The following is a 20,964-nucleotide window of genomic DNA, read 5'->3' as shown; positions in this document are numbered from 1 at the left end:
AGGATGAAAGGAAGATGCCCCCTGCTAATTAAGTGGTCCTGGCCTCCACCATTGGGGTCCACTTCCAACAACCAAAAGGATCTGAGACTGGATGCTTAGATCCGCCAATTGTGAGAAAGAAATCTGCATCACGGTGACCAGGCAACTCTGTGCACAAACCAAGTTAAGGGGGACTATTAAGTGTGCCTTGGTAGTCGGGCAATTCTAAGGAGTCTAAAGTTAAGTGTAGGAGTATGAGATGTGTGACATTCTGTGTGACGTGCATGTGAAATTCCCAATTCATGTTTCCCTTCTCCCAGAAGGGAAAGGGCAGAGATGGAGTAAGTGAAATAGGACTGACAGAAAGGAACCATAGCAAGACTCAAAATGGATAATAGAGGTAGTCAGCTAGTCAGAGGAAAAGGGAAGGGGGTACCTATACATCCCCTGGGAACATTCCCCTGGATAGTCCATTAATGTTAAAACATTGGACCAATAGTAGTTGGATCAAGGGAAAGGACAAAAAAGAATGATTATACATTGTTGTCACACTTGGACAAAAAAAAGCATTTTGCTCCCTAGTATATTTTGGCCAAAATAGGGGTCAGATGAGGATTAGATTTGTGCCAACCTCATGTTTTATGCTAATAAAATAAAGCCCTTCTCCAAAAAAGAGTCTAATTTTGTTATTTGTTGGCTAAAGGAAAGGCAGAGCAGTCTTTATCCTGTACCAATTAAAACCTCAGAACCAAAATCAAAATCTTTAGAAACTAAAGCCTGGGATCCCTTATTAAGCCTTCCCCCATCCTATGTTTCTCCCCCAGGGCAGGGACTACTGGACCCTAAAACCCTAATGAAATTAACCCATATTCCCCCCAGGGAACTGGAACAACCCACCTGTTACAACCCACCGACAATTGATGGAGTTGAAGTATAAGAAAGATATAAAAAATTTTTCATTTCCAGAGGCTTCTAGGAAAAGAAAGATAAGAGAACATAGGCTCACTGGTCTTTCTACCCTCTAAAAAATGCCTATTGAACCGGGAGAAATCGGTTACATAAATGCACCAATGACAAATTCAAAAGTAAAGAATTTCAAGAAAAAAATAAAATCACTAATGAATGCCCCAGCAGGGCTAGCTAAACAACTAGATCAATTTTTAAGCCCCATTTTATATGCCTGGTCTGAATTTATGTCCATTCCTGGATGCCCTCTTTATGGGGAGGAAAAGGGAATGATAAGGGAGGCAGCTATGAAAGAATGGGAGAGACAGCACCTGTCCAGACAAAGGGTAATGGCAGCAGAGAAAAAAATTCCCCAATGTAGACCCTAATTAGGTACTAATGATCAAGAAGGCAGAGCAAAAATGAAGGATCTTAGAAACCTCATTATACAATGGATAAAGTTGGCTGTGCCCAAATCACAAACCTAAATAGGGCCTTTGAGGTGACTCAAGAGAAAAATGAGACACCCTATAAAAGTCAAGGGGCCGAGTGCATGGGTGGTGATTCAATGGTAGAATGCTTGCCTTCTGTACGGCAAACCCAGATTTGATTCCTGGACCATGCACCTAAAAAAAAAATTAAAAATTAAGGGGCCAAAGGGCCCTGCTCCCTAGACCAGCACACATCAGGGCCCTGCACCCAGACCCATGCACCTGCACAACCACGTCCTCCCCCAAAGCTGGTCGCCCATGCTTATAGGCACAAGCAAAGCATCTACAACCTGTGCCTATACCTGTGTTGCAACACATCACTGCACTGTTGTGTCCCGCCCTGTGCCCTGCATCCTGTTGCACATCAATCCCAAAGATACAAGGCTTTAGACTACTAAAGGAAATCAACTACCAAAGTAAACCAATCAAGATATTTACATTCCATGAAGCCAGCAGAAGATCACTAAACATATCATGATGCTTCTCTGCTATGTACATAAGCTCACAAGAGTAAGCCTCAAGATTAAGGGCTTGACCTATTGATGTGGTTATCCCTAATGTTTAGCACAGTATTAGGGGATTCTCTGATGATAAAATTTAATAGTTCCATACTTTTTCTACCATCCCTCAAGGAACCTTGCCAATACTTTATGATTGACTGCTAAATGTATTCTATGATGTATCTAGGCATTACATTAAGCTGTACAGGATTAAAGGCCCTCATTGTTATTTTGGGCTCCCTGTGTTTCAATTGTTCACATGAGCTATCCAGACAGGTTGAGTTAGATTATGCGCTACAGAAAATTTAGGTTCTGGACAAAATAAACCTTTCTTCCTTTGGTCTCAAAGAGTAGGCATGATTCTAAAATATAGACAATGTCTTCCTTATCCCCATGCTCTGAATTACTTTAATCCTGACCTGATTTGCTTCATTCTTATCTTTAAATACCAGGTTATAGATATACAAAATAGCCTCTCAAAATCCAGAAATAATAATTCCCACTCTATATTAAATGTATCTGCTATAAGAGCTTATAATTTAGGTAATGGAGAAACTTAGCCTACTCTTAGGTATGCCTAAGAGTTACTTTGGAAGGACCTCTTTTGTTGTTCAAATATGGCCTCACTCTCTCTAAGCCCAACTCTGAAAGTGAAATCATTACCTTCCCTACATAGGACATGACATCCAGGGGTGAAAGTCTCCCTGGTGGCATGAGAGATGATTCCCAGGGATGAGTCTGGCCCTGGCACCATGGGATCAACAATGTCATCCTGACCAAAAGGGGGGAAAGAAGTGTAACAGATAAGGTATCAGTGGCTGGGAGAGTTCAAATAGAGTCGAGAGACTACTCTCGAGGACACTCTTATACAAGCTTCAGTTAGACATTGCTATCTATCATAACTTGCCAAACCCCAACCAAAACCATTCCAGCCAATAATAAGGAATACCTAGGGCAACATATAAGATTCTTCAAAGATTCCATGCACTAAGGTAACTTTCCAGAAACCTACAACCTCTAGATGGGTCCCTGGACCAAAAACTCCTGAAACATAGAGGGCCCAGCCTCTCCAGAATATTAACTAGTTCCATCTCCATACTCTATATTACTGACAGCCCCTTCCAACCTGAAAAAGTTAGAATGGGAACAGCCCAAATACCCATAAACAGTGGGATAGAAAGATCAAAAGTGTTGGTGGAGTTACACAGAGAAGGTAGGATTTAACAAATGAATATGATTGTTGAATCATTAAATTGATATTTCTTTTAGTCTTCAATATCTTAGAGCAGCTAGAAGTAAAAACTTAAAATTGTGGAACTGTAACCCAAGTCAAACTCCGAAATCTGTTGTACAATTAATTGTTGTGCTGTGCTTATAAATTTATTGCTTTTTTGTATACATGTTGTTTTTCACAAAAAGGAAAAATAAGTCCATTATGATGATAAAAAAAAAAAATTATTCCTTTTACACTCCTATCATCTGGAGCAGTTAGAAGGAAAAGTCTGAGAGGACCATATGCTTGCCCATGACAAACTCTGGTATCTGTCATGTAACTACTTGTTGAAGAGTGCTTTGAAAATTATTGCTTTTGTCTTTCTTTGTTTTGTTACATATATTATATTATACAATTTTAAAAAGTGAAAAAAAAAAATTAAGGAACCAAATAAGAAAATACTCAAAAATAGTCCCTGATAGTCCTGTGGCCCAAGGAAGGCTAAAAGTCAGTTACATAAAAGAATCTTGGCCTGACATTCAAAAATAGATTCAAAAAATAGATGGGTGGATGGATAAACCACTAGAAGAGTTATTGAGAGAGTCTCATAAACTGTTGTGAGGAAAGAAGAGGTAAAACAGGAGCAAAAACATAAAGTCATAATAAGCACAGTTGACCACATGGTCAAGAAGAAATTAGAAGCAGAGCAAAGAGGAAGCAGGCAGAAGTGAAATAAAAAAGCAGTCTAAACCAGACAAGATAACTCTACAATGTGCTACTACTGAACGAAACCTAGTCTTTTCAAAAGGAAATGCTCAAGCCTAAAAAAAGAAGATCAAATAATACCCCTAATAAATTTTGAGGTCTAAGAAAGTCAAGAGCTCCTTTTCTCAAATGCCCACCAGGAACCTTTAATAAACCCAAGGATGGGCCCATATTGAGAAGAAAATTACATTTTTAATAGACATTGGGGCAACTCAATCTTCTATAAACCAATCCCAAAGGGGATCAGATTTTCCAATAATTCCCTTATAGTTTAGGGGGTAAAAACGGAGGGATTTAAAGTTCCTATTTTCCAACCTACTAACATCTGTTGGGAGGACAGCCAAATTATTTGCTCCCTATTGTACATCCCCAAAGCTAAGAATAACTTATTGGAAAGGGACCTAATAATACCCATAAAACTAGAACTGAGATAAGGGAGCAAAAGAACAGTTGTCTTGGCCTTGCTTACTAAGGAAACCCCCCCCCCCCACAAAAAAAATATATGGGTGAAGGAGGGAAATGGTGGTGGGAGTGGGATTGCAAGTTTCCCCTACTGAAGTTAAAATAAAAAGGAAGGGGAGATAGTTTATCAAAAATAATATCCCATCATGTTGAAGGTGAGATAAAAACAGCCCTTCCAACATGAAAGACCATCCTTAAAGGTCTCCTTTGAGAAGAGCTCTTAGAAACCTGTATGTCTCCTTTCAACACTCCAATCCTTCCCATCCGGAAAGTGGATGGTAGTTAAAAGATAACACAGGACCTAAGGGCCATCAACTAAATTGTTAGACATTCTGTGGTCCCTAACCTTATACTCTCCTTAGTAGGATCCCCTACCATCATAAATAGCTCAATATGATAAATCTGAAGGATGCCTTTTTGGCCTGCCTTCTTGATCCAGAAAATGCGGATTTGTTCACCTTTAAATGAGAAAATCCCTTCATTCAGAGGAAGCAACAATATAAGTGAATGGTCCTACCTCAAAGCTTCACAAAATCCCACAGTCTCTTTGGGCAAGAATTGGAGAGAGTGTTAGAAAAACTTTCAATCCCATCTGGAATCACCTTTTTACAGTACATGGATAAACTATTAATATCAAGTAAAGAAAGAGAGGCAGTTACACAAACTACAAAGGACTTGTTAATCTTCCCTGGAGATCAAGGGCTAAGGGTATAAAAAATAAATTATAGTTTGTGGAAAAAGAAGTTAGATACTTAGGCCATCTCATAAGTGAAAAAAGAAAATAAATAAATCCAGAAAAAAACCAGGCCATAATTGAATTGTCTCTCCCCTGAACAAAGAAGGAACTAAAGAAGTTCTTAGGATCAGTAGGGTATTATAGTAGGGTATTATAAGTCAAATTTTTCCAGTTTAATCATACCCCAAGCAGACCTTTAGTAGTATTATGGAAAGGGCATCCTCTAACCAATATTGCCTAAAAAATGGAAAAAGACCTACGCTCTAATTCAATTGGCCATCACATTCATCCTAGCATTTGCAAAAGAAGAAAAAGTTCAAACCCAAGGGGAAAAAAGCTTAATTGGTTTCTTCTATGACCAAATCTGTTTAGACAATATAGGGGTGACATGGAAATCCTGAATGAGTTTAAGACTAAAAATCAAATAACTGTGGAATTTGAGACATTCCTATATTAATAGGTCACAATAAAAATGTAGACAAATTAATTATATATATTATAATCAGCAAAAATTCATCAATTACACCAAAAATGTAAGTTAAGGGAATAGCAGAACAATTGGGTGCTAGTAGCCAAGTGACATAGGAAAATAGAATGGCCCTTGACATGATGCTAGCTGAAAAGGGAGGCATCTATGTAAGGGTTGGGAGTAATTGTTGTACATTTATCCCCAATAATACAGCCCCAAATGGATCTACCACCAAAGCTTTACAAGACCTAAAAGCCTTATCTGAAGAATGAGGAAGAATTCAAGCATCAGTAACCCACTCACGGAATGATTGGAAAGTTAGTTTGGGGAATGAAAAGGGGTACACTGTCCATTTTAAGTTCTTTAATCATCATAGCCAAGGTATTCACAGTAAATTAGGTATTGCATCTTCCCATGTGCCTGTGGGTTGATTCAAAGACTCATTAAGACTGCCCTAACCAAGCAAATGCCTGTTCTATACAAGCAAAGTAATTTATCTCTGCTCTCAATTATTTCCTTTCTTCTAACTTGGCGTTTACTTTGCTTCTGTTTCCCTAGTTCCCCAAGATATAGAGTGATGTTATTAACCTGATGTCTCCCTTCTTTTTAAACATAGGCACTCATAGCTATAAATCTACCTCTGATTGTTTCTTTTGCTTAAACCCATACATTTTGGTAGGTTGTGTCTTTGTTTCACTTGTCTCTAAGTATTTTCTAATGAAATGACAAATAGAAAAGTGATTGAGATAATAAAAAAAAGTTTCTTTGGAAAATAATCAATAAAATTGACAGAACTTTACTTAGCATGAGAAGGAAATAAAGAGAAATGAGGCAAATTACTAAAATCAGAAAGGAAAATGGTAATATAATTACTGGCGTTACAGAAATAAAAAGGGTTATAAAAGAACATTATGGGGTGGTGTGATGGTGGCTCAGTAGCAGAATTCTTGCCTGCCATGCTAGAGACCTGGATTTGATTCCCGGTGCCTGCCCATGAAAAAAAAAAAGAGAATATAATGAGCAATTGTACACCAGTAAGTTAGATAATCTAGAAGACTAAAAGGAATGGAAAAATCACCAGTCAATTAACTAAATCAATTCATGAAGAAATAGAAAACATCAATAAACCTATAAAAATTATAGCAATTGACTCAATAATCAAAAACTTTCTACCAATAAATAGTCCAGAAACAGGCAGCTAAATTGGTGAATTCTACCAAACACTGAAAGAATTCAAGAGGAGGTAATACTTCCTAATCCATTTTATGAGTCCAGCATCACTCTGATATCAAAAGATATAGCAAAAAAAGAAAATTTCCTTATGGATATAGATATCAAAAATCCTTAAGAGAACATTTGCAAATGAAATCCAATGATATATTAAGAAAACTATATGCTATGACTAAGTCAGATTCAGAAATGCAAGTGTGGTTCAACACATGAAAATTAATCAATGAAATAAATTACATACATAGAAGTAAGGGGTGAAAACAATGATCATCTCAATAGATACAGAAAAATAAATTAACAAAATCCAGTTCCCTTTCTTGATAAAAGCAGTCAGTAAAGTGTGGATACAGAGGAATTTTCTCAATAGAATAAAGGCCACTTATGAAAAGCCCACAGTTAACATCCTACTCAATTGTGAAAAATGTAAAGTTTTCCTCCTAAGATCAGGAATAAGACAAGGATGCCTGCTTTCACCAGTCCTATTCAGAATTATACTAAAAGTTCTTGTCAGAGCAATTGGCAAAAAGAGAAGAAGAAGGAAAGGAGAAAAAGAAGGAAGTGAGGGAGGGGGTTAAGAAAAATATCCAAATTGGAAAAGAAATTAAATTTCCTCTACTTGCAGACTACACAATCTTATATATAGAAAGCCCAAAGAAATCGAGAAGAAAGCTATTAGAGCTAATTAATGAACTCAACAGTGTCAATATATGAGATCAACACACAAAACAAGAATTGTTTTACTATACCCTGGCAATGAACAAACAGAAGAGGAAATTTAAAAATAATTCCATTTATAATTGTATCTAAAAGAATAAAATATCTAGGAAAAAACTTAACTAAGGGTTTAAAAATTTTATACTGAAAACTACAAAACAATGCTCAAAGAAACTAAAAAGGCCCAACAAATGGAAAGACCTCCCATGTTCATAGATTGGAATAATTAACATTGTTAATATGTCAACTTTACTCAAAGCAATAAACATATTCGATGCAAACTGTATCAAAATTCCAGTAATCTTTTGGAAGACATGGAAAAACTATCCTCAAATTTATATGGAACTTCAAGGAACCCCAAATAGGCAAAACAATTTTGAAAAAAAGACCTGGGTTAGAGAACTCACACTTCTTGATTTCAAATTGTATTACAATGTAACAATAATCAAAATAGTATGGTACTGACCCAAAGATCAACAAGTAGATTGGTGGAACAGAATTGGAAGTTCAGAGATAGTTCTACACATCTACACATCTAGGGCTGGTTGATTTTTTTCTTTTTTTTGCATAGACAGACACTGGGAACTGAACCCAGGTCTCCGACATGGCAGGTGAGAATTCTGCCACTGAGCCACCATCACATTACCTGGGCTGATTGATTTTTGACAAGAGTGACAAACAAATGTAGGGTGAAAAAACAGTATTTGCAAAAAATGGTATTGGGAAAGTTGAATATGCACATGCAGAAGAATGAAGGTGTACCTAACCATACACCATGTACAAAAATTGACCTAAAATAGATCAAGGACTTAAATATAAGAGGTAGAACTGTAAAACTCTTAGAGGATAACATGTGGGTGGAGCCTGAAGTTATCTTTCTTACAGAAGAAGGTGTAGTCCTGGTTGTTGTCCTACTGCTCTTTGGTGAAATTCAACATATGAAAATTAATCAATGTAATAAATTACATACATAGAAGTAAGAGGGAAAACAATGATCATCTCAGTAGATACAGAAAAATAAATTAACAAAATCCAGTTCCCTTTCTTGATAAAAGTACTCAGTAATCCAGTGCACCCCATGGTGAACACTGCTCCATTGCTCACCCACTTTGGCTCTGCCTCCCATTTGTGCCCAAGGACCCCCTGCACCCCACATCTAACCACAGCAGGACCCACCACCCTGCCATGTTCCACCCTGCAGCTCTCCAAGAGGGGAATGTTCTTTAAGGTTTAATTCTTTTCCACAGAAGAGATGAAAATCACCTGAATGAAACCAATAACATCTGTGATGAGAAAAGTTTCATAAATACTTTACTTAAAGTAAGAGAAGCAGAATTGAAGATGATTCCCAAGTTACTATCTCAGTGACTATTTCAGCATGGATGTCTATAAACCAAGATGGATGTTGAGAGATGTTTCAGAGATGGGGAAGATCTTTTTCTTCTTCATCATATAATCAACATTTATTGAACAATTCCTATATGCTAAGCATTGATCTGAGGCCTTTACATGGTTTAATTCAATTTGCCCTTAATTAAGGAAAGAAACTGTTTGTTTGTTACTATTATTATCTTCATCGTTGGGATGAGGAAACTAAGTTGTAAAGAGATCATGTAACTTGGCTAAAGTTATTCAGTTAGTAAATGGAAGAGACAGAGCAAGGACTAAGGCCTCTCAATCAAAAGGCCAAGAGCCAAAATTTTCAAACCAAGGAAAATTAATTTATTTGAAGCGTGTTGAATTTGATGTTTCTATGAGATCTACAGTGAAAACATTCAAATAGTGTATTAGTTAGGATTCTCTAGAGAAACAGAATCAACAGGAAACCCTTGCAAATATAAAATTTATAAAAGTGTCTCACGTAACCATGGGAATGAAGAGTCCAAAATCCACAGGGCAGGCTGTGAAGCTGAAGATTCCAGTGGAGGGTCTGGATGAGCGACTCAAGAGAGACTCACCAGCCAAAGCAGGAAGAAAGATGGTCTCTTCTGAATCCTCCTTAAAAGTCTTCCAGTGATTAGATTAAGCATCACTCACTGCCGAAGACACTCCCCTTGGCTGATTACAAATGGAATCAGCTGTGGCTGCAGCTGACGTGATCATGATCTAATTCTATGAAATGCCCTCATCGCAACAGACAGGTCAGCACTTGCCCAACCAGACAAGCAGGTACCACCACTTGGCCAAGTTGACACGTGAACCTGACCATGATAGTCTATGAGTAAATGAAACTATACTATAGTTAGAAACATGGGTGAACACTCCACTTCTATTAGAATGGCTTATAGAAAGCAAACATGAACCTCAAGAGGATTGGTAAATCTGTACCTATAATGAAAAGATACATGTTAAGGAAGAAGTATTATTAAACCCAAAGAAGGATATTTCATAGTAGTAAAAGGGTAAATCCACAATAAAGATGTAACAGTTCTAACTTAGTATTTACCTAAGGACACAGTTTCAAATATAAAATTGACATAACCAAGAGGAGAAATAGACACATCCACAATCACAATGATTTTTTTTCAATAAATTCAAGCAGACAAAAATGTCAAAATCTAAAGGAGATAGTAAACATGTACAATTCAATCTACGAACTTGGGGCCTTCTTTATCAGTATAGAACATTGCACTCAACAATGTTAAAACAGACTTTCTTTCTAAATATAGAATGAACATTGATTGGTTCAATCATTTGGAGAGCCACAAAACAAGTCTCCACAAAATTTGAAGAGCTAAAATCATTCCAGATATGTTATTTTACAACAAAATTAAGTCAAGAGTCAGAAACAAATGAGTAACTACAAATCTCCCTAAGGTGTGGAAATTAAGCAATATAATTTCAAACAACCCACTGGCCAAAGAAAAATATCATGATGTAGATTAGAAAATAATTCATGATAGTAAGAATATGACATATCAAAATCTTAGGATGCAGTTAATGTCCAATATTAAACTTTCAACTCCAAATCTAGCCACATTGCCTTGCTTGACCCTGAAGTATTTCTCTTTTGTCAGCTAACACTATGGTAAATTTGTCAGTAGAGGGTGCAGGAAGGACACAGCAGAAAGTAGAGGCCCCTGCCTTGTTACATGTGTTTCCATTCCTGAAATAAAGCAGCAGCCTGGGACCTCCACAGCCTCAGACCTCCCCCAGATGGCTTTCTCTAGCATCCTCATAAAGCACTTCTCAGCACACTATTCCTGCATATTCCTGCATATTCCAGCACACATTCCATATTGGCAGGTTTCCTTGGCATTACAGAAGGCAGCTTTCCAGTAAATTCCATCATTCTTTCACCCCAGCATACTGTCATCTAATGGGCCATGTCTGTCTCTTCTCTAATGAGGCCTGGATTACAGCAAGGGCCAGCAAGTGGGGGTTCCTCCTCCGGATTTTTCCCTTCCTTGGATATTCTGCCTTAGCTTTAGAGGTAGTGATTTCAGCATATGTCTGATATTTATGTATTTATAAGTATTTTTGATAATTAATAACTTTTATATTAAGCTTGTATTCAAATTAATGTGCAATTTTTATTTCCTGATTGGATGCTGACTGACAAAACAGTGCTTTGAGGAAAATGTATGCCCTAAACTGCATAAATTAGAAAAGTAGAAAGCACCAGATCTCAAAAAGAGATTTAAAGAAACAGTAATTAAATCCAAGGAACATAGAGGACAGAATAATGATGATGACAGCAGAAATTCTAATTTCTTATAGAAAAAAGTAGATCTTGAACTCTATATAAAACCATACAGTTAAATCCATTTCAGATTATTTGTAGATTTAAATGTGAATTGAAATACATGCAGTTTCTACAAGCTAATAAGGAATGGCTTTATGACCCTGGAATTGGCAATTGCTTTTTCTTTTTTTGCATGGGCTGATACTGGGAATTGAATTAAGTGTTCAGAAATAGATTCTCTTATCTATGGACAGTTGATCTTTGATAAGGCAGTCAAGCCAACCCACCTGGGATAGAGCAGCCTCTTCAATAAATGGTGCTTCAGAAATGGATATCCATATGCAGAAGAATGAAAAAGGATCCACATCTCATACTATACAAAAATTAACCCAAAATGTATCAAAGACCTAAACATTAGAGCTAAACCATGAAACTTTTAGAAGAAATTGTGGGGAAATATCTTATAAATATTATAACAAGAAATGGTTTCCTAGACCTTATTCCTAAAGCACAAGCATTGAAGAAAGAAATAGATAAATGGGATCTCCTCAAAATTAAACACTTTTTTGCATCAAAGAACTTTGTCAGAAAAGTAAAAAGTCAGCCTATGCAATGGGAGACAATATTTGGAAACCACATATCAAATAAGAGTTTAGGATCCAGAATATATAAGGAGATTTTTCAACTCAACAGAAAAAGTTAACCCAATTTTAAATATGGGCAAAAGCCATGAACAGACACTTTTTAGAAGTGGAAATACAAATGGCTAAAAGGCACATGAAAAGATGCTCAACTTTACTGGCCATTAGGGAAATTCAAATCAAAACCACAATGAGATACCATCTAATACTCACTAGAATGGTCATTATACAAAAAAAAAAAAAAACAGAAAACAACAAGTGCTGGAGAGGATATGGAGAAAGAGGCACACTTATTCACTGTTGGTGGGGATACAAAATGGTACAAATATTCTGGAAGGCAGTTTGGCCATTCCTCAGGAAGCTAAGTATAGAATTGCCATATGATCCAGCAATCCCATTACTAGGTATATATTCAGAGGAATTGAAGGCAAAGACATAAACAGACATTTGTACATCAATGTTTATAGCCACATTATTTACAATTGCCAAAAGATGCAAACAGCCCGAATGTCCATCAATGGATGAGTGGCTGAACAAGCTGTGATATTTACATGCAATGGAATATTACAGAGCTATGAGACAGAGTCAAGTCATGAAGTATGTAACAAAGTAGATAAAACTTGAGGACATTATGCTGAGTGAAATTAGCCAGAAACAAAATGACAAATACTCTATGATCTCACTAATATGAACTAACATTAATGAGTGAATTTTGAGAGTTGAAGAACACAGATTATCAGGAGGTAGAAATAGGGTAGAGATTGGGCATTTGGTGCTGAAGGAATACTGATTGTGAAACAGACTGATTGTAAATATTCAGGGATGGATAGCACAATACTACCTGAATGTTGCACAATAATATAAGTAAACTGAATGATGGTGAATGTGAGTATGATTGAGGGAGAAGGGCTAGGGGTACTTACGAAAACAGAAGGAAAGATAGAGAATAAATACTGAGGTGTTAAAACTTACTCCTAGAGTGGACAATGATGGTAATTAAATATAAAAATATGAAAACATTTTTGCCTGAGGGAGAAGAAATGAATGTCAACATTGCAAGGTGTTGAAATGAATGGTTTACGGGAAAAAGTATAATCAACGCAAGTTAGGGTCTATAGTCAACAGTAACATTGCATTATGCTTCCACTGAACGTAACAAAGGCATTATGCCAAAACTGATTGTCAGTAGGTGAAGGGCAAGGTGGGGGTGCATGTGAATTCATGATTTCTGTGTGGAAGAAAAGGAAATGTCTTCATATAGATTATGGTCACAAAATTATGTCTATTCACTTAAGTTGGATTGCATTATATGTGAATAAAACTGTTTAAAAATGAACAGAGAGAAACAAATGCTAGACAAAATGCAGAGAAAGAGATGTCCCTATTCACTGTCAGTGAGGACTCCGAGAGGTGTAGCTCCTTGGAGGGCAATGTGGTGGTTCCACAAGAGGCTAGGGGTGGGGTTGCCATATAATCCTGCCACATGGTAACTCAGTATATATCTGGAGGAACTAAGACTGGGGACACAATGGACATTTTCACACCAGTGTTTCTGGTGGCAGTATTACTGATTTACAATGGATGGAGGTGACCTAAGGGTACAATGACTGAAGAATGGAAGGGGGAACTGTGGGAATATATACAATGGACTACTGAGTGGCCACAAGAAGGAAGTTGTGAGGTATGCAACTAGGTACATGAACCTTAGGGACAGTGAATGTTTTGAATGAAATGTCAGAAACAAAAGGCAAGTATTATCATGCCTCACTCATATGGACTAACTATACTATAAAAACTTGGTGAATTGAAGTTGAGAGAATGCGTTATCAGATTGGGCCTATTGTAAAGAATCCTAGATTGTAAGCTCTTACAGCAGTCACATATATTCAGAGGTTTTAACTGTTATTTCTAAATTCTGAGATACTGAGTTATTTGTATATAACCTGCTCATTCCCAGAGACTTCAGGTATTCATGTGACACCTGGGGTTCAGAGTTAGAACTCTGAAAATGTGAAAGTCGGCAGTGATCCATACAGGAACTATTTAAAAAATTGAAAAAATGATCAGACTTAAACTAGAGATATTAGTAATATGTTCACTAAAAAATCCAAAAGTGGTAAGATTCTCCAAATACTACTTATAGACAAGAGCAGAAGGCCTAATGTAAAGGTATTTCATAAAGGATACTGGGACTTAACTCTCAGAGAAAAATAAAAAGTGTGAGGAAAGTGAGTCCCAGAAGTTAAGAAAAGAGGGAATCTTAGGGTGAAGTGACCACTGATGTCATATGCAGCAGAGAGTTACGAGTAAATAAGGGATTGCCTAATTAGGCAAATAGGAAGTTACTGGCTGCTTCAGTGAACATAGTTTCTCTACAACAGTGGGGTTTGAAATTAGATTACTGGGAAAAAGAGGTGAGGAGGGAACAGCAGCTGAAGAAACAGAGATAGGAAATATTAATTGGTCTTTCAGGAAGGACAGTCAAAAAGGCAAACAGAGAAATGTGAAAGTGGTTAGAGGGAGACTCTGGGTCTTGGGAAAGAATTTTCGGGATTGGAGCAGATTAAGAAGTAAGAGCACTGATAAAATGGGAGAGGGGAGAACTTATGGAGTAAGGTATCGGAAACATGTGAAGGACTGATTTATGGGCAAGAGTGGAAGTGTTGGCTATGAATAGGAGGAGTTGTACCTAAATTTCTCATAGGGAGGAAATGATTCCACTGTGTGTGTAAAAATATAGATGATTATGGAATTTTGGGTAAGAGTTACTGAGAATTGAGGAAGATCATATTTGATAACTTCAATTTTCTGGGAAATATAAGAGACACTTTCTTTTAATTAAAGCAAGGGAGGAGGTATTGTCATAGGGCTCAGTGAGTTAATCTGAGACACTGAATTAATCACTTCTTCCTGAAGTTCTCCTGATTAAATGCACTGGAATCTTCTAACCTACTGCTTCTTTGGATCTTTAGTTCTCACCTGGATTGTGTTTACCCTTTATTTCACCTGGCTTCTCCTTCTAATTTAATGTTACCTGCTGAGTAGCATCTCAACAGTAAACCTTTGCTGATCTGTGTCCTTCATAACTTCGGTTAACTCCTAAGCATCTTATTCCTACAAACTTCATTAGCTTTCATTTGATTAACTGTCTATTCTTTACCTTTGCTGCAATTCATTTGTGTTTTAGATTGCTTTCAGTATACTTACAACCTATATTGGTAGGCTAGATAATCAACTAATTTAGCTTAGTTCTAGAAGCATAGTCAGTGTGTGGGAGAAGTAGTCTTATACAAATTTTCAAATAAAAGGCTTGTAGGGAATTTGTAAGGCTAACTATATATATATAAGGGAAAAACAGTAAAACGTATTTATTTGAATCAAGCAATGATAGGTTGGTGCATTCCTTCTTATATATATAAAAGTTAACCATCATTAAGAAATCTACTTTGGGCTTCTAATGCACATGGAAGAATAGGGAATTGCAGGAAATTTAGATATTAAGGGGGCCTTTAGTACAAATGAAAACATGATCTTGGCTTAAATTTTTAAAAATGAGAGAGATGGTGTGTGCTGGTTTGGAATTATTATGTGCCCCAGAACAAGCCATGTTAACTCTAATCCACCCTCGTGGGGCCATACCTTTTATTGAAGGTGGAAACCTTTGATTAAATTGTTTCCATGAAATTGACCCACCAACTGTGGGTGTGGCCTTTTGATTAGATGGACATGTAACTCCACCCATTCAAAATGGCCTTGATTAGTTTACTGGAGTCCTTTAAAAAAGGGAGACATTTTAGAAGAGCGCAGTTGCTTCAGAACTGACAGAGACAGTTTGGAGATGCTTAGAGTGCTGACAGATGCTTAGAGTGCTGACATTTGGAGATGTTTAGAGTGCTGACATAGACATTTGGAGATACTTAGAGTGCAGATGCCTAGACATAGCTGTTGGGAGATGCAGAACCCAGCAGACATCACTGTGTACCTTAACATGGGTATCTAAGCAACCAGAATCCAGTGTTTTGCCCCAAAGGAGCTGAGTGAAGGCTCACAGATGCTTAGATAGGAAAATAGTGGAATCAGAAGCTGGATGCAATGGAGCCAATAACAAGGACCTGCAGATGCTAGCCACATGCCTTCCCATGTGACAGACATTAGCCTTTCTTGAGTTAAGGTATTTTTATCTGGATGCCTTAGTTTGGACATTTTTATGGCCTTAGAATTGTAAACTTGTAATATAGTAAATTCCCTTTTTAAAAGCTATTCCATTTCTGGTATATTGCATTCTGGCAGCATTTAACAAACTAAAACATGGTTTCACAAAATGTTATTCTAATCAAATGTAATGTATACAGTTTGGACAAGTCTAAGTTGAATATCATCAAAGATTACTTAGAAAGTTAACAAGTTATAGTTCACTAGAAGAAACCCATGCTTATGCCAGCCAATTATAAAACTAAATAAATCCTGGCCCAGTTTTAAAAACCTATTATAAAGCCCTATTTTGGGGGAATAATCCTCACTGTAAACAAAATACTCCTTTCATAACCACCCCAACCTCTTTAAGAAATTGCAAAGGCTAATTGTAGCTCATCACATAAATCCAGTTTTTTCCTTGTTTTAGAGTGTGCATGATAATCTGACTTGAATTTTCCTATTGGTGAACATACAAGTCAGATCGTCCTTCTTTCATATGCTATATCCATTTCCATTTCTTTGTTTTTGATCATGTCTTTCCTATTCTCTGGAATGTCTTCCTCAACACTATCCTTACCCAAATCTTTTCATCCTTACAGGGTAAACTAAAAGTATAACCTCATTAAGGATTTCTTAAGTTAACTCAAAACTTAATCTACAACCTCTATGAACTCAGCTACATGTGGAGATTATAAATACGGAATTTGTTCTTATCAAGACTTAGTTTGCAAATAATTTATTTAGCCTTTCACGTGTATTAAGTGGTGGGGTAGTCTCTTGGGAGACCAAATAATATGATACAATTCCTGCTTTCATTTTAGTTACTTAACCTTTTACTATTTTCCACCTACATTAATATCTTTTTTCTGAAATAGAATTGTAATTTCTTTAAAACTCAGAATCATTATTGTGCCTAGAATTTTAGCGTACCCAGGACAATTCTGTGCATTAAGGAAATGCTCAGCAGATGCTTCTTGGTTGGCTGATGGATTGTTTCATTAAGTTCAATGTCAGATTTTGATTGGAGGAGCTGCTTTTGTTCACATTTTTTAAGAACAGCAGGCAGCAAGTTAACAAAAATATCCATGCTGGCTTTTCATGATTTAGAGAGGTTTTGTTCACCTGAACGTAAATACTTTCAGTGCTCACACCCGTTCGTTTTACTTTGCCAAGTGTTCAAAGATAAAATTAAATCAATTAAGAGTGTTATTATATGGGGCGACTTTTCTGAATTGCAGAACATCTCTAGAAATATTTTCTTCACATTTCATCCGTCTTCATTTTCATAGTCTTATGAGAATATGCTCAACAGCAAGTTATTCATTTTAATTTCATGAGAATCATAAAAAGAGTTCCTCACGAAGTATTAGACTTTAAAAGCATCGTGTTGAAGTAAGATTGACTCATTTAAGAGCCAGAATAGAGGAGAGAAAAAACCCATGAACATAACAAAGCAGGAAGTATAGGCCAGCAAAATCCAATTTCCTCCAGTAAATTACTGTGTGCAGATAACAGCAAACAGGTCATTTAAGCAGACTAGGTGATTCATTTATCCATTGTTCAAAGTTAGCAAAATTTATTGCACTTATAGGAACATCCTAGTTATTGACGCAATTTAGTATATGTGTCATTTATCAAGAAGTAACTAGTTTAAGAGAACTAGTTTAGGGAGTTCATTCCAAATCAGGAATGAGAAGACATCTTAGCTCCCAGGAAGTAGAACTGAAAGAGCCACCTGCCTAAACATGGCTTTACATGGCCTCAATCCTTTAGCTGACATATTTCAATGAGGTCTGTTATCGGAATTGTGGGAAAGATACTGAGTGTCATATATAGTTTGCAAGTGCTTTGAGAATATGCATTACCTTATTAACAATCAATTAAATGTTGTGGTCGTGTTTTATTTGTGTTAATACTATAGCTCCCTGACTTAATGATAAATATTTTTGAAGCTACATATCATATATATTATACCTCAATTTTATCTCCAAGAATGCTGAAATTAGAATAGAAGCTCAGTAAAAGCATTTGTGTTGGTTGATGTAGATCAGCAAATTGCCTTAGTGAAATTTCCTTTTCCACTGGCTTTGTGGGAAATAAGGCATCACCCTAGATCGAGTATAAATATTTCAGGGTTTGTGGGTCAGACACTCAATCCTGCCACTGTAGTATAAAAGCAGCCATAGATGATATGTAAATGGATGGGAATGGCTGTTTTCCAATAAAATTTTATTTACCTAAACAGACCCACTTTAGGCTATATTAGTGTGCCTGTCTCTGCCTTAGACCATCAGTTGGCGATCTTTAAATTCCATTTAAATCCTCTGTTATGGAAAACATAAGAATTAAGAATTATATAGTCAATTATTTTTAAAAGGTGGAACAAGTCAGTGACTGTCTTACACAAAGTCACTAGCTAGCTGCTGGACAAATTCTACAATTTGACTGAAGAAAGGAGACATGTGCTGAGACCTGAAATATCTATTATGTCAATTTGTCATATTATTCAAAATTTCTATCTTTGGAATTACACATAAAGTCAGAGAACTATCTATATGAATGGACATTTTTGCTAACCAACAAACAGGAATCAGTTATATAATTAACCTATTGGTGTCCATTATTACAGAAAGGAAGAATCAAAGCTGTTTTGTGACTAAGCCTTAAGAATAGACACCTTTAAAAAATATGCATTGTTGCTTTTTAAGAAGCAAAACGTAGGGAAAATAATTCAGTCACTTAAGGAACACATCAAAAAAGCATGACAATTCAGACACTGGGAGACAAGTAGTAACATGATATTATAGTCATATTTATTGAGATTACATTCATGAGCAGTAAGTAAAAAATGTTATAAAATGGCATGAAAATATCCAATATTTTAACATCATATAGTAGTTAATGTTTACAAAAATTTGTGAGGTTGTATAACCTATATGTTATTGTGGCAGCGTAATAGCTCATTTTGCTTTTTATTCTATTTGCTTCTCTGATATTGTTTTTCCACAAAGAACATGTTACTTCAGAAAACATCATTTAAAAACAAATTTACCTTAAAGATCGCTTCTGGCTGTCTTAGTTTAGTAGGGTGTGCAGGGGAAAAGAGCTCAATGGAACCAAGAAGAGAGAGTTCTGCTTCCTGCAGTGCCCTCCCACACTCTCTATTAACAATGCTTGACATTGTGCCCATTCACAACAGAGATCCAGTGTGATGGAAGGAATATTCTTTTCTGGAGTTGGCAGAGGAGAGAATGGAAGGCGAGTTAGAGGAACCTGCAGGTGCACATAGCTCTTTGATAGATACAACTGAGGTTGTAGCTAAAGGAAGATATGGGATCAAAAAAAAATTTTTTTTAATGATAGAAATAGTCCAGGAAGGAAGGAAAATTTGACAACTCAGGAGAGAGAATAAATGTGGGAGGAAATCCTTAAGTACAAGAAAGTATGGGATCAAATGCCCTCCCTGGTAGAATGATGGGCTAAGACTAGGAGGGGCATCATCCTTAGAAACCAGAGGCAAGGTGAAGTACCAAAGTTTAGATGCAGGTAGGCTATATAGACTTCAGTGCAGGGAGACAAGGGATTTGGAGAGAAGGATTGATTTTAAGATCCTCAATTAGCCCCTTGAAATCTATTCCTAGAGATGATCTTTGCAAAGAAAGCCAGAGAATTCTCCAAAGAGGCTTTTCAATGCATCAGGCTATTCTTCCTTTTCCACAGCTAGGTTTACCAGATAAAATACAGGATGTCCAGTTAAATATCAATCTCAGATAAACAGTGAGTGATTTTTTTTATTATAAGTATATCCTATATATTACATGAGACATAATTTTTTAGTTTACGTAAATTTGGGATCATGCAATATTTTTAGTATAATGCAGTATTTGGGATGTACTTATACTAAAAAAAAATTGTTTGCAATTCAAATTTAACTGGGCATCTTGTATTTTTGTTTGCTAAATCTGGCAACCATACCCACAGTCCAAGTAGAAAGCAAGCTAGCAAACCCTGTAAAGTAGAAATATGTGCCTTTTAGAAGACACTCACTTATTCTCCCAATCTCTTTTTGGAAGTGAGAAAATGAAAGAGTTCAAAGACTTTTCTGTGTAGGAAAGGTGGTACAAACAGGCAGAGCATGTGACAGTAATGTGTATGAATATATGAATATATTGTGTTCTGTTCTGGTGCCAGCAAGTGTCTAATATTAAGGTAATTTAGAAAGGTAAATATCAATAATAAATATGTTTTTGAAAATGTTTTGCCAGATAGTTATTAGTAAAAAGAAGAAACTTAATTCAGCTCATTGTGTAAATGCCTTCTACTTTTCAGATGAGGAAACAGAGCATCCAGATAGAAGGCAACTTGCCCAAGAAGCAAAGGTGGTGTGTTTACTGCAAGTGCCAGTCCCTGCGCCCCCCCACCCCCGCTCCCGCCAACCACAGCACACTGCCCCTGAGAAGGTGATGGTGTTGGTAAAAAGGTAACCAACCTATTGGAGCAGAGAGACCTGCTGGGGATGGGGGAGGGGGTGGAGTAGATGAGGAGAAGGACTAGAATCCTCAAGAGCATTTTTATCTGGGAGTCAGATTGAGAGAACTGAAGTCATAGAATGGAGAAAAGGCAGCAAGTACACACTCCGAAAGCAATAAAATTTCACAGATAAACAGGTCTAAATTTTATTTTTAATTTCTTATTTACCTTCTTACCTAATTAACAAGCATCTGTTGAGTCTTTCTAAATGTAGGGGATTATGTTAGAAGGGTTATGTGATGAATAAAACTTACACCAAAGGGAACTATACTTGATTTGGTGCACTGCTTAATAATATTTGGAAATAGATGATGTGTCAGGGGTAGTATAATATATATTAGTGACAAATTATGTAGGTAGAGCCTACAGGAAGATGGCAGATATGGGTTTAGATAGAATTTAAGTTTTCA

At 36.6% G+C, this 20,964-nt stretch overlaps 1 long non-coding RNA gene across 1 annotated transcript in view; it reads left to right on the top strand.

The window, feature by feature from the left end:
• The window catches only part of LOC143662608 (uncharacterized), a 37,795-nt gene extending 17,211 nt beyond the window's left edge, over positions 1–20,584 (top strand). The window contains exon 3 of the long non-coding RNA XR_013165465.1: positions 20,354–20,584. This is a non-coding gene — a long non-coding RNA (uncharacterized LOC143662608). The remainder of the gene's footprint in view (positions 1–20,353) is intronic.
• Positions 20,585–20,964: the final 380 nt, after the last annotated feature.

Source organism: Tamandua tetradactyla, chromosome 18 (genome assembly GCF_023851605.1).
Source record: "Tamandua tetradactyla isolate mTamTet1 chromosome 18, mTamTet1.pri, whole genome shotgun sequence".
NCBI classification, from domain to species: Eukaryota; Metazoa; Chordata; class Mammalia; order Pilosa; family Myrmecophagidae; genus Tamandua; species Tamandua tetradactyla.
The sequence above is the reverse complement of the archived record's forward strand: the minus strand, read 5'-3'. Positions and strand labels throughout refer to the sequence as shown.